A 9,712-nucleotide genomic window follows, 5' to 3' on the forward strand; every position below is an offset into this window, starting at 1 on the left:
CATGTTGAAATAGTTAGCCGAAGGTATATCATCCAAATAGACTTCAAAAATTGACATTGAAAACTAGTGATAGGTTTCTCCATTCAGAATTCCGTCAAATAAATGATAACCAAAAATTCTATCTTTGTCAATTCCTGCCCACACGTTAATATTAAATCGCACTTGAGGTCCAATTTCCCGGAACTACCTGGGTTTGTTTGTGCTCCAAATGTGTAAGTTATTTCCGTTGAATATCCTATAATTCGTAAAAGTGATTCCATCTGTTTAAATTACATTTTCCAGGAAAACAGGAAAATCGCGTCTTCTAATCAGCCAATTACCAAATTCTAATGGCTTTTCGGGATCACCTGGATGCAATTTTTGAGTTATGCGTATTATGTAACATTTCAAACCGCTCTTGACGTATAGATATTTTCCTGGGTTCATGTTTATTTGCAAATTATTAATTTTTATTGAAAAGGACAATGTCTAACTTAGGTACCTCATACATACCTCATTTTTCAAATTTTCTTCAGTTTCCTGGTCCATTCTATCTCCGTATATTTTCCTCGGCTTTTCAAATGAACCAAACACGGTTTTGATCTAATAACTTGAACATAGTTCGAGGTGGTTGTCGTCTTTCGGGATACAAGTTTAAATATATTTCCGATGTCCTAGCACACTGTTTCTATCGTATTTGTAATGAATTTGTATCATATCTCTTCTTTCTCCATTGGTGAAAGCCAGTTTTCGCCAAAAATTCAATAACTTGTACAATAACAAAATGTCATTGAGTGAAACAAATTGAAAGTCACATTTAAAAACATCAAAGTCAAACCATATTATGATACGAATTAATTGTTTTCAATATCTCTAATTTTTCGAAAAAGAATGTGAACAAATTTTAATGAACATGCACAAACTATCAAATGATGTAAGTGGACTGTATTATACTTTCGATAAATTATTGATGAATAATTTCGTCTCATTCTACGAGTGACGCTGTACTGCCTCTGATCTCTACTTTTGCGAGTCTGGCCTATCATCCCTGCGCGCGCGTCCTTGTCTTCCCTTCGTGCCCATATGCGTGGACATATTACAAAACAACAGTCTATTGGTGGACAGGATCGTCTCCAACTGATTAAAGCCCATTTGACTTGAAAATTGTCCTGAATTATAACTTATGATACATAATTGAGAAAGTAAAATCTGGTTCTATTCAAAACAGAAAGAATCTAATCTAGCGCCCATAAGAAAAAATAAAGTTGATGATGGTGGCCGGAAGACGAAACGTCGGATAGCAAATCTGAAAACAGCAATATATAGCAGGAAAAAAGTGGCAATGTGGAAGTGCAATTAATTTTCGCACTATACACTAGTCGCGATAATCAATATGGCTTCCGGAAACAAAGATCAATAGGCGACTTTCTATCGTATGTCACCCATAAGTATATGGAATAACGCAATTGAGAAACATGAAAGTCATGTTTCTCGATTGCACTTGTTGCACTTGATATTTCTGAGGCCTTTGAACGTGTGTGGCATGAGGTTTTGTAGGCCAAACTTCGATGCTCTGGCTTGTCGAATAATTTTTGTGTATGATTCTCCAGTTTCCTGAAAGTACATACCCTGCAAGTGGTCATCGATGGATATCTCTTGAGTACTTTCACCATCAATACTAGTGTTCCCCAGAGATTCATATTTTCTCCAACGCTCTTTTTATTGTATATCAACGACTCATTGAGAAAAAAAGAAAATCCAATGTATTGATTTGATAGCACACTTCACTGGCCATTGCATATCTTAATGAGGATTTGGAGGTGATTTCGAATTAGGGTGAAAGTAGTTCAATTCAATGCCACGAAAACCCAGGCATCGGTGTTTCTCCAAAAAGATAAATGACCCCGAACCGAACTGACAATTGTGCTTTCTGCTTCGATGAGTTTGTTGAAGGTTACACCAATATGTCGTGGTACAATCAAGTCGCTGGAATTGCAAGAGCTGTTTCTCAAAATCTGGGTACACTGTTCCGAACCAGAAAACTCCACACATCTCAGCAACTTTTGGTGCTCAGATCAGACCGTCTTTGGAGCCGCTGGATTCCAACCATAAGAGAGCCATTTGCCTGATTGGAGACACGAACATTACTTGCAATCTTGCTAGTCTGGATCATCAAAGAAGGGGGATTTGTCTCTCTTCCATAGATTCTTTCACAGGAGGTGTTCAAGTGACTTGGCACATTTGATTCCACCAAAAACGGTACATATCAGAAGTACGCGACGGACTGTGTCAGCTCATTGTTTTGAGGTTCAACTCGGTAAACCTCGAACTTCACTGTTCAAGAACTCTTTCATTCGGACAACTGCGTTTATGTGGAATAACCTTCTTGAGAACGTTTTTCCAAATGGATATAATCTCCAGCGATTCAAATCCAATGTGAGTCACTACTTTCACAAAGGCTCCACTCTAAGAGCTCCTTAAAGATATTCCTGTAGTGCTTGCTCTGAAAAAAAATTACTTACGCCAAAAATAGTTACATTTTTTCGAAACAAATATTCATAGAAAACTAATCAACGTGATAAATGGAAGAGTATTTATTTCAAATTTAACTTTTAAAAAAATCTAGCTTCCTCAAGGTGCATTTCTTGTAGAAATTCATAAGCATTTGATTTTCACACCTCATCAGCACCTTTTTGAATTTTTGCCCCGTACCTTCGAAACAAAGCGCCTTACCAAAAATCATCATAGGAAAAAATATCCTTGTAATAGTCCAAGGAATAGTCCCTTAATTTTTGCCGCATGTTCAATGAACACCCTGTATGTTTCCCTTCGATCCCACTTTTTTACCATCAGTCGTGAGCAGCAATAAACATTATCCCCTTCTTGTTAGCGCTGGCACAGGAGTTCACAACCATTAAACTTAACACCCAATTTACCATTTCGGCGCGTGTAGACGATGATGCAAGACGAGAAAATCTATTCACGAACTGCGTTCTACACCGGAGGGCTTTGAGTAGATTTGACGTGTCTTGTCACATCAAGACAGATCTCTTCGCAGAAATAGAAATCACATTCTCTTTGTAGTTTTCTATTTTCACGTCTCCGCGGCTTTCGGTGAATTGATCACGTCCCGTTATTGGCGGTCTGGCGCTACTGCGAGATTTATATCCACCAGGCCCTGGCCCAAGGTTCCTTTTAAGGGGTGAAAAAATGAATTATATTCACCAAAATTGTCTTCTGAGTTTCTGTTCGAGGAGAAATGAAAACACACGACTCGACTGGAGAATAATACGGTGAAGGCTTTTTCATGGCTTGCTGGAAAATCCTATGTGAATTGGCCCGTTAGAAACAGTGTTTTTGAAAGAAGATATCGTCACTTGCGGAAACTGTATAGCTGTTGTATTGCTTATAGATATAGAGTTTGCCCTTCGGTGGGAGGAGAGGGTCGACAAAATTCTTCTGTCTGGTGAAATGTCACCTGTAAAAGAAATGGCGCCTCATCCTAAGGTGTATATTCCATTTTGATATCAGACATGTTTTTGGCGCGATTTTGTCTGTTTCTATCTTTTCTATTACTATCCAAAATTGTCGTATTTGATATATATTCCTGCATACGCGATAATAAATTATAAAATATTAATTTCAGCAAATGGAAATATACGTTAAAGTGGCTTATGGTTTCAATCAACTACAACAATAAAAAAAGCGAGTGAACTTGTCCTGGAAACACACAATAAATAATAATTACCATTTTCCACAACTGCCCTTTTTTCTCAAGAAATTTGCCTAAACTCTCTGCTCTCCTTTGTCAACAATCATATCAGTCTGTTTCGCATAATCTCAAATCCCACAGGTTTGGGAAAAGGTGTCCGTCATCGCTATTTTCAAAAAAAGGGATAATCTCAATCCATTAGGTCCGTACCTCCCAAAGTTATGGAATCGATAATTGTAGAAGGTATGTCAGCATTTTTAACGAAAAACGCAATCATACCATCGGAACAACATGGTTTCGTCAAAGGTAAATCCATCACCAGCAATCTTCTACAGTGCAACGACTGGACGACAGCTCACGATAGAAAAATACTGACAGATATTGTTTATCTTGACTTTCCAAGGCTTTTGACAGCGTCCCAGTGAGGAGGCTAACGCAAAACTTGACACACTCGATATTCGGGGCTAACTAAACCTATGGATTGAAAATTACATGAAATATAGAACTTTCACGGTCAAAGTAGGTCACTCTTTTTCTTTGGACAGACAAGTCACAAATGGAGTTCCTCAGGGGTTTGTGCTTGTACCACTCCTCTTCGTTGCTTAAGCAAGTGATCTTAATCTTCATATGAAATCCTGCTAGTCGTTTTATGGCGATGATACTGAACTGTATGGAAATGCATTGGTCGAACATCAATTCTTTCAGGAAGACTTTATCCCGATTAGTCAGTGGGGTGAGGATTGGCTCTCACCTCTTATGGTTGACAAATGCATCGATCTCCATCAAGGAAAGAACAATCCGCTCCACACAATGAACGGTCAATCGTTACGGGTAATGTCCTCCCATGTAGACTTGAGAGTGACTATTAATACTGACCTAACTTGGTTCGAATATAATATAATATATAATATCTGCAAAACGTTCTCACGACTATTATATTCTTAAAAGATTACTGGAAGCTTGTATTGGAAAATAAAATAGAGGCAAAAATCGTAAAAGGCAAGTTATTAGTTGACAACAAAGCGTACAGCGTTGAAGAAATAAAAAGCGATCCACCAAAGATAATTAAGAGCGAAGAAGATAGAAAAGACGCTGCAGGAGAACGAAACACACGCCTGAAATCCAAGAGGACTAGAGAAGAACTTCAAGTTAATGAATCAAACAACAAAAAAATAAGCCTTCCAAGTAATTTGTCGTAAATTATATATCTGTTCTACCTTTTTTTTTAAATTTATTGTATCTAATCCTTTATGGCAGCATTTTTCAATTTTGTTCATCTGAATCTGTGTTCATTGGACTTGACTATCTCAAGACTTTTCTTGAAAATCATGAAATCCATATCTGCGGTCTAAGTGAAACATGGCTTAACTCAGATATCGATTCTGAATCTGTGGCTATTCATTCTTATCATATTGTCAGATCCGATGGAGATGGTAGAGGGGGCGTCGTAGCTATATATATAAAGAACACCTTAAACTATAATGTGGCCTTTCATTAAATCAGCCCTGAGCTCAAACAGCTCTGGATCTCAGTAAATTCGGCGGGTAAAAACTTTTGTTTTGGAATATTATATCGTCCACCCAAGTCTAATATTTTAACGTGCTTCAATGAATTAGAAGAAACGGTTTCTAATCTTTTACCTACGAGTGACTATTTTATAATGGCGGGTGACTTGAATATTAACCTTTTGTCAATCGATAACCGTTCCGATCTCGTTTATCAATTTCTTTCGTCCTTTAACTTCTCCCAGATAATTACTTCCCCCACTATAGTTACCCCTAGAAGTCAAACTTTACTTGACCTCCTGATTGTTTCGCATCCTGAAATAATTTCAAATGTGAATATTACTGATATTCAAGGAATCTCAGATCATATGGCCATTTCGTATACTATCAAGAATTTCGGCACCAAAAAGAATAACTTCAAGTGGATTTTTTATCGCGATTTTTCTAATTTTGATAAAGATTGCTTTTTGACTGATCTCACATCAATTGACTGGGATGAAATATACAGGTTGGATAACGTTGACGACATGGTAATAACATTCAACAATAATCTCATTACTCTATTTGATTGTAGCATGGGATAACTATAAAGAACTGAGGAACTATACGACATCTGCTATTCGTCGCGTCGGGAGAAAAAAGCGTACCTTCAATTTGTTCTTTCGAAGTCAAAGTCAAACCCTGAACTACCACCTAACCTGAAAAATCTAGATGAAATCAATCAGTTCTTTTGCAATATCACCCTCCCTGACAAAACACAATTTCAATCTCATCGCTTCTTGAAAAGTACCAAACTAAGACAACTGCAGATTCTTCCAGGTTCTCTCCCGTCGACGAACATACTGTACAAAAGTTTTTAAATAAAATCAGAAGCAACGCTGTAGGTTCGGACAGTATCTCACTTCGAATGATTCGTTTGGTGGAAACACATCTCTTGGAATACATCACCTTTATACAGGATTCGTGTATCACTTCCTCGTGTTTTCCTTCCCTTTGGAAACATGCACTTGTGATTCCCTTGGCCAAGTGTAACTCTCCGACACATAACTCTGATCTTAGGCCCATTAGTATTTTACCTTCTCTATTTAAAACGCTTGAACTGATTTTCAAAAATCAGTTGATTGAATTCATCACTTCGTACAATATCATAACTAGCGTTCAGTCTGGGTTTCATTCTCAACATAGTACGACTTCCGCACTCCTCTCCATAACGGATGATATTTTCAAAGCAATAAACTAAATCACTTTGGTTTGGATAAATGTGCCGTACATCTTATTGAAAGCTTTTTGGAACACCGAACTCAGTATATCAGCCTTGATCACTTAAAATCTGCAGGTTTGAACACCAAATTTGGAGTTCCACAAGGTTCCATTTTTGGACCTCTCTCATTTAACATCTATATCTCAGATTTTCACAAATGTATTAAATTCTACAATATCCATCACTACGCTGATGACACTCAAATTTACTCATCTTTTCCGGAAGGCAACCTGGAAGCACAAGAACTGATAAATAGAGATCTCAATTCACTGTATAACGTCTCGTGCGCACATAACTTGAAATTGAATGCTAAAAAATATCATCATATATGTTATTTGGACCCAAATCTAAAAGCAGCCTGATTTCCAACCTCATCAAGATCCACATAAATGATGTTGCCTTGTCTTTCACTTCTGAATGCAAAAACTTGGGTTTGTGGATTGACTCCGATTTGAGATTTTCTAAACATATCAGTCATCTTTGTAAAATATCTTATAACATTCACAGACAAATTTTTTCCAATAGAGATATATTTGACAAACAAATTTGAGTAAGTGAACGTAAGAAAATACATTTTTTTGTGTTTTCAACAATTACTAAAACTTGGTATAATTTGTAAAATATCATTTTTTTGTATAGTATACTTCTGATGAGAAATTTCGTGAAATGTTGAAACATTTCATACAAATGAAAAAAAAAACAGGGTGTCCCATTTGAAAAAGTTGAATTATGTCTGTTTGAAAATGAATGAAATTTGACCGGTTTTATCGAGCACCCTGTATATTGTTTCCGAAAGTTGAGATTCCCGAAATTATCATAGTAATGTTAACTGACTATTCCTAAAAAATCCACTCAATTGCTGTAAACATGCGGGTGAATTAGAAAAGTATTGTCTGCAAAATATGTTTTTCTGGAATAACTTAGCAACGCCGCAATGAACATTCGAAAAGAAAAATTCCTTAGAGATCTAAAAAAATATGGAATCGAATGACGTATTCATATACTGGTTGTTCTATTTGAAAAAATATAACTTTGATTGGCCACGCTCGTCCCGGTATGAATGAATATTCATTGTGTTACAAAAACACATGATATCAAAATAGATAAAACTTTTGAAATCATCAATATTATAAAGTGAAAAATTAACATTGCTATGACGGAATACCAAAAATAAAATACCCAGCGTGTTCTTCTGATTTGGGTTGTTCATAATATCGCCATTATTCACGGATGATCCTTTTCAGCAATTTTGGAAGTCTATCCGAATTAATAACATTTCCCAAACATCATGGGGTGGTTATTTCCAGGCGCGGAATCCTCTTAACAATGCGAAACGAGTTTGTAACAATGGCTCAGACGCGCTCACACCTGATGTTCGGATGTTGCATTAAATTCGTGTAATCTCCATAAAACCAGTAAGTACCTTTAAAATAATACATTCGAACAGTTAGTTGAAAACCACAGCTATTTCAGAGGTGTATCGGAGCTTTTAGCGGAGTGCAATAAAACTGTTATGCCAAGTGGGCCGGTATTAATTTGGATTATTTTTAGTTTTATTGTGGTTCAAAGGCATGTTCTGGTCCGTTTATTTATCCGGTAATAAAAGTGAATTGATTATTTATTTCGCTCATTACAGTCCCAACACTTGAGAGAATGGAATATATTTAATGACTTTGAATTGTGACTCATGTGTATGGGATATATCTACATTCACCAAGTCATTTTTGGCACTGGACTTCAAAAGAGTTATAGTTATAAGATAGGTACTCGAATATAACTTGGCATTATTTGATGAACTCTAAAATTCATCAAATAACACAATAGTTAAATACGGCTTAATTCATATTCGCAAGTATTCAAGACTACTTACAGTGATCCCCGGTAATCCGGCGCCCCCCGTAATTTGAAATGTCTGTGTTACATATTACTGAATACTTTTTTGATAATCTTTGGTAATGTAGATACGTGTAATGCATGATTGATCAGGTTACAACTTGCATGCGCCACCACTATTTTGCTAGATACGTAGGTAAGTAGGCTGTTTCATCATTTTCCAAACAGAGGCGACACACACTATCTTCCGACAGTCCGAGTATCTGCATATGATGATTCAAATGGCAGTGACCTGTAAGAAGGCTTGTTAGACATCGTAGTTCATCCCTATTGTAGTCCAACAACTATTTGGCATCAAGCTTCAAACGGTGAATAAACGCCTTGGAGTGAGCCAATCCTGAAAGATTCTACCAGAAGTCCATAAATCTCCATGCCATCTAGATGATCAATCTTTGTTTGGCAAAGCCTAACGACAGGTTCTGGTCCGATGAAACTGCTTGCCGCACCCTTCTTTGCAAGGGTGTCAGAATGACCTCACCATTGGGGTATAGTGGCGTTAGATCGTCCAATTTTCTCCTCCCGGTGAAGGGGATTATCACAGTTTTGCTGGGGTTGACAGACATCTGCTCACTCAGGCACCAACTGTGAAAAACGTCCATCGTGATTTGGAGAATATTACAAGCTACCCTTTCCGACGTGGAACTTGCCAAGAAGACAATGTCATCTGCATAAGCTTGCAGATCTACTTTTCTTCTTTCGAGGGCATCAAGCAGACTATCCATCAGGTGCGACCCCAGAAGGGGAGAAGGTACCCCATCTTGAGGGCAGCCTCTGTTGACCTTGAATCTAATGGCCTCGCCTTGAAGAGTCGTAATTGCAGTTGCATAAATCCAGCCAGTTATGGTCGATTTTATGCCTTTCCTAGCTAGAAATGATCCTATAGATTTAGGTAGTGCGTTGTCGAATGCTCCTTCAATATCGAGAAATACAGCAACCTTAATCTCCTTGCTGTCATAGGATTGGAAAATTAGAAATTAGAGTTAGTTCGGCAGAGCCGCAATGAACCATTGCGGGTTGCGGTGGACGGTCGAATAGACCCACTTTCTTTGGACCTAACCTAACCTACAATCAAATCATTATTCAAGAAATATTTTATTGTGAGATTTTCACTGAACAAAAATGCATTACGTGTTTCGCTATACAAAACTGTTTCTTGAATATGTTATGGATTTTCCTCAAGTATCGGCCGATTCCATCACAAATCAAATAATTATTCAAAAATCGCAGTTTACGATTACTGTCAAGAAACTAATGACTGAACACTGATTATATCTGATATTTTCGGATCTATGCAAATGTCCCACATCTGAAGGAAAATTCAGAGATTTGAAGAAGATATTCTAAGATTAGAAAAATAATGAT

The 9,712-nt window shown here is 37.2% G+C and overlaps 1 protein-coding gene across 4 annotated transcripts in view; it reads left to right on the top strand.

Annotated features, from left to right (window-relative positions):
- The window catches only part of LOC111504603 (voltage-dependent T-type calcium channel subunit alpha-1G), a 639,024-nt gene that overhangs the window by 160,696 nt on the left and 468,616 nt on the right, over positions 1 to 9,712 (top strand). The gene's annotated exons all lie outside the window — the stretch shown is intronic.

Source organism: Leptinotarsa decemlineata, unplaced genomic scaffold (assembly GCF_025532065.1).
Source record: "Leptinotarsa decemlineata unplaced genomic scaffold, Ldec_3_MD MMD2_tig00026282_RagTag_RagTag, whole genome shotgun sequence".
In the NCBI taxonomy this organism is placed as follows: domain Eukaryota; kingdom Metazoa; phylum Arthropoda; class Insecta; order Coleoptera; family Chrysomelidae; genus Leptinotarsa; species Leptinotarsa decemlineata.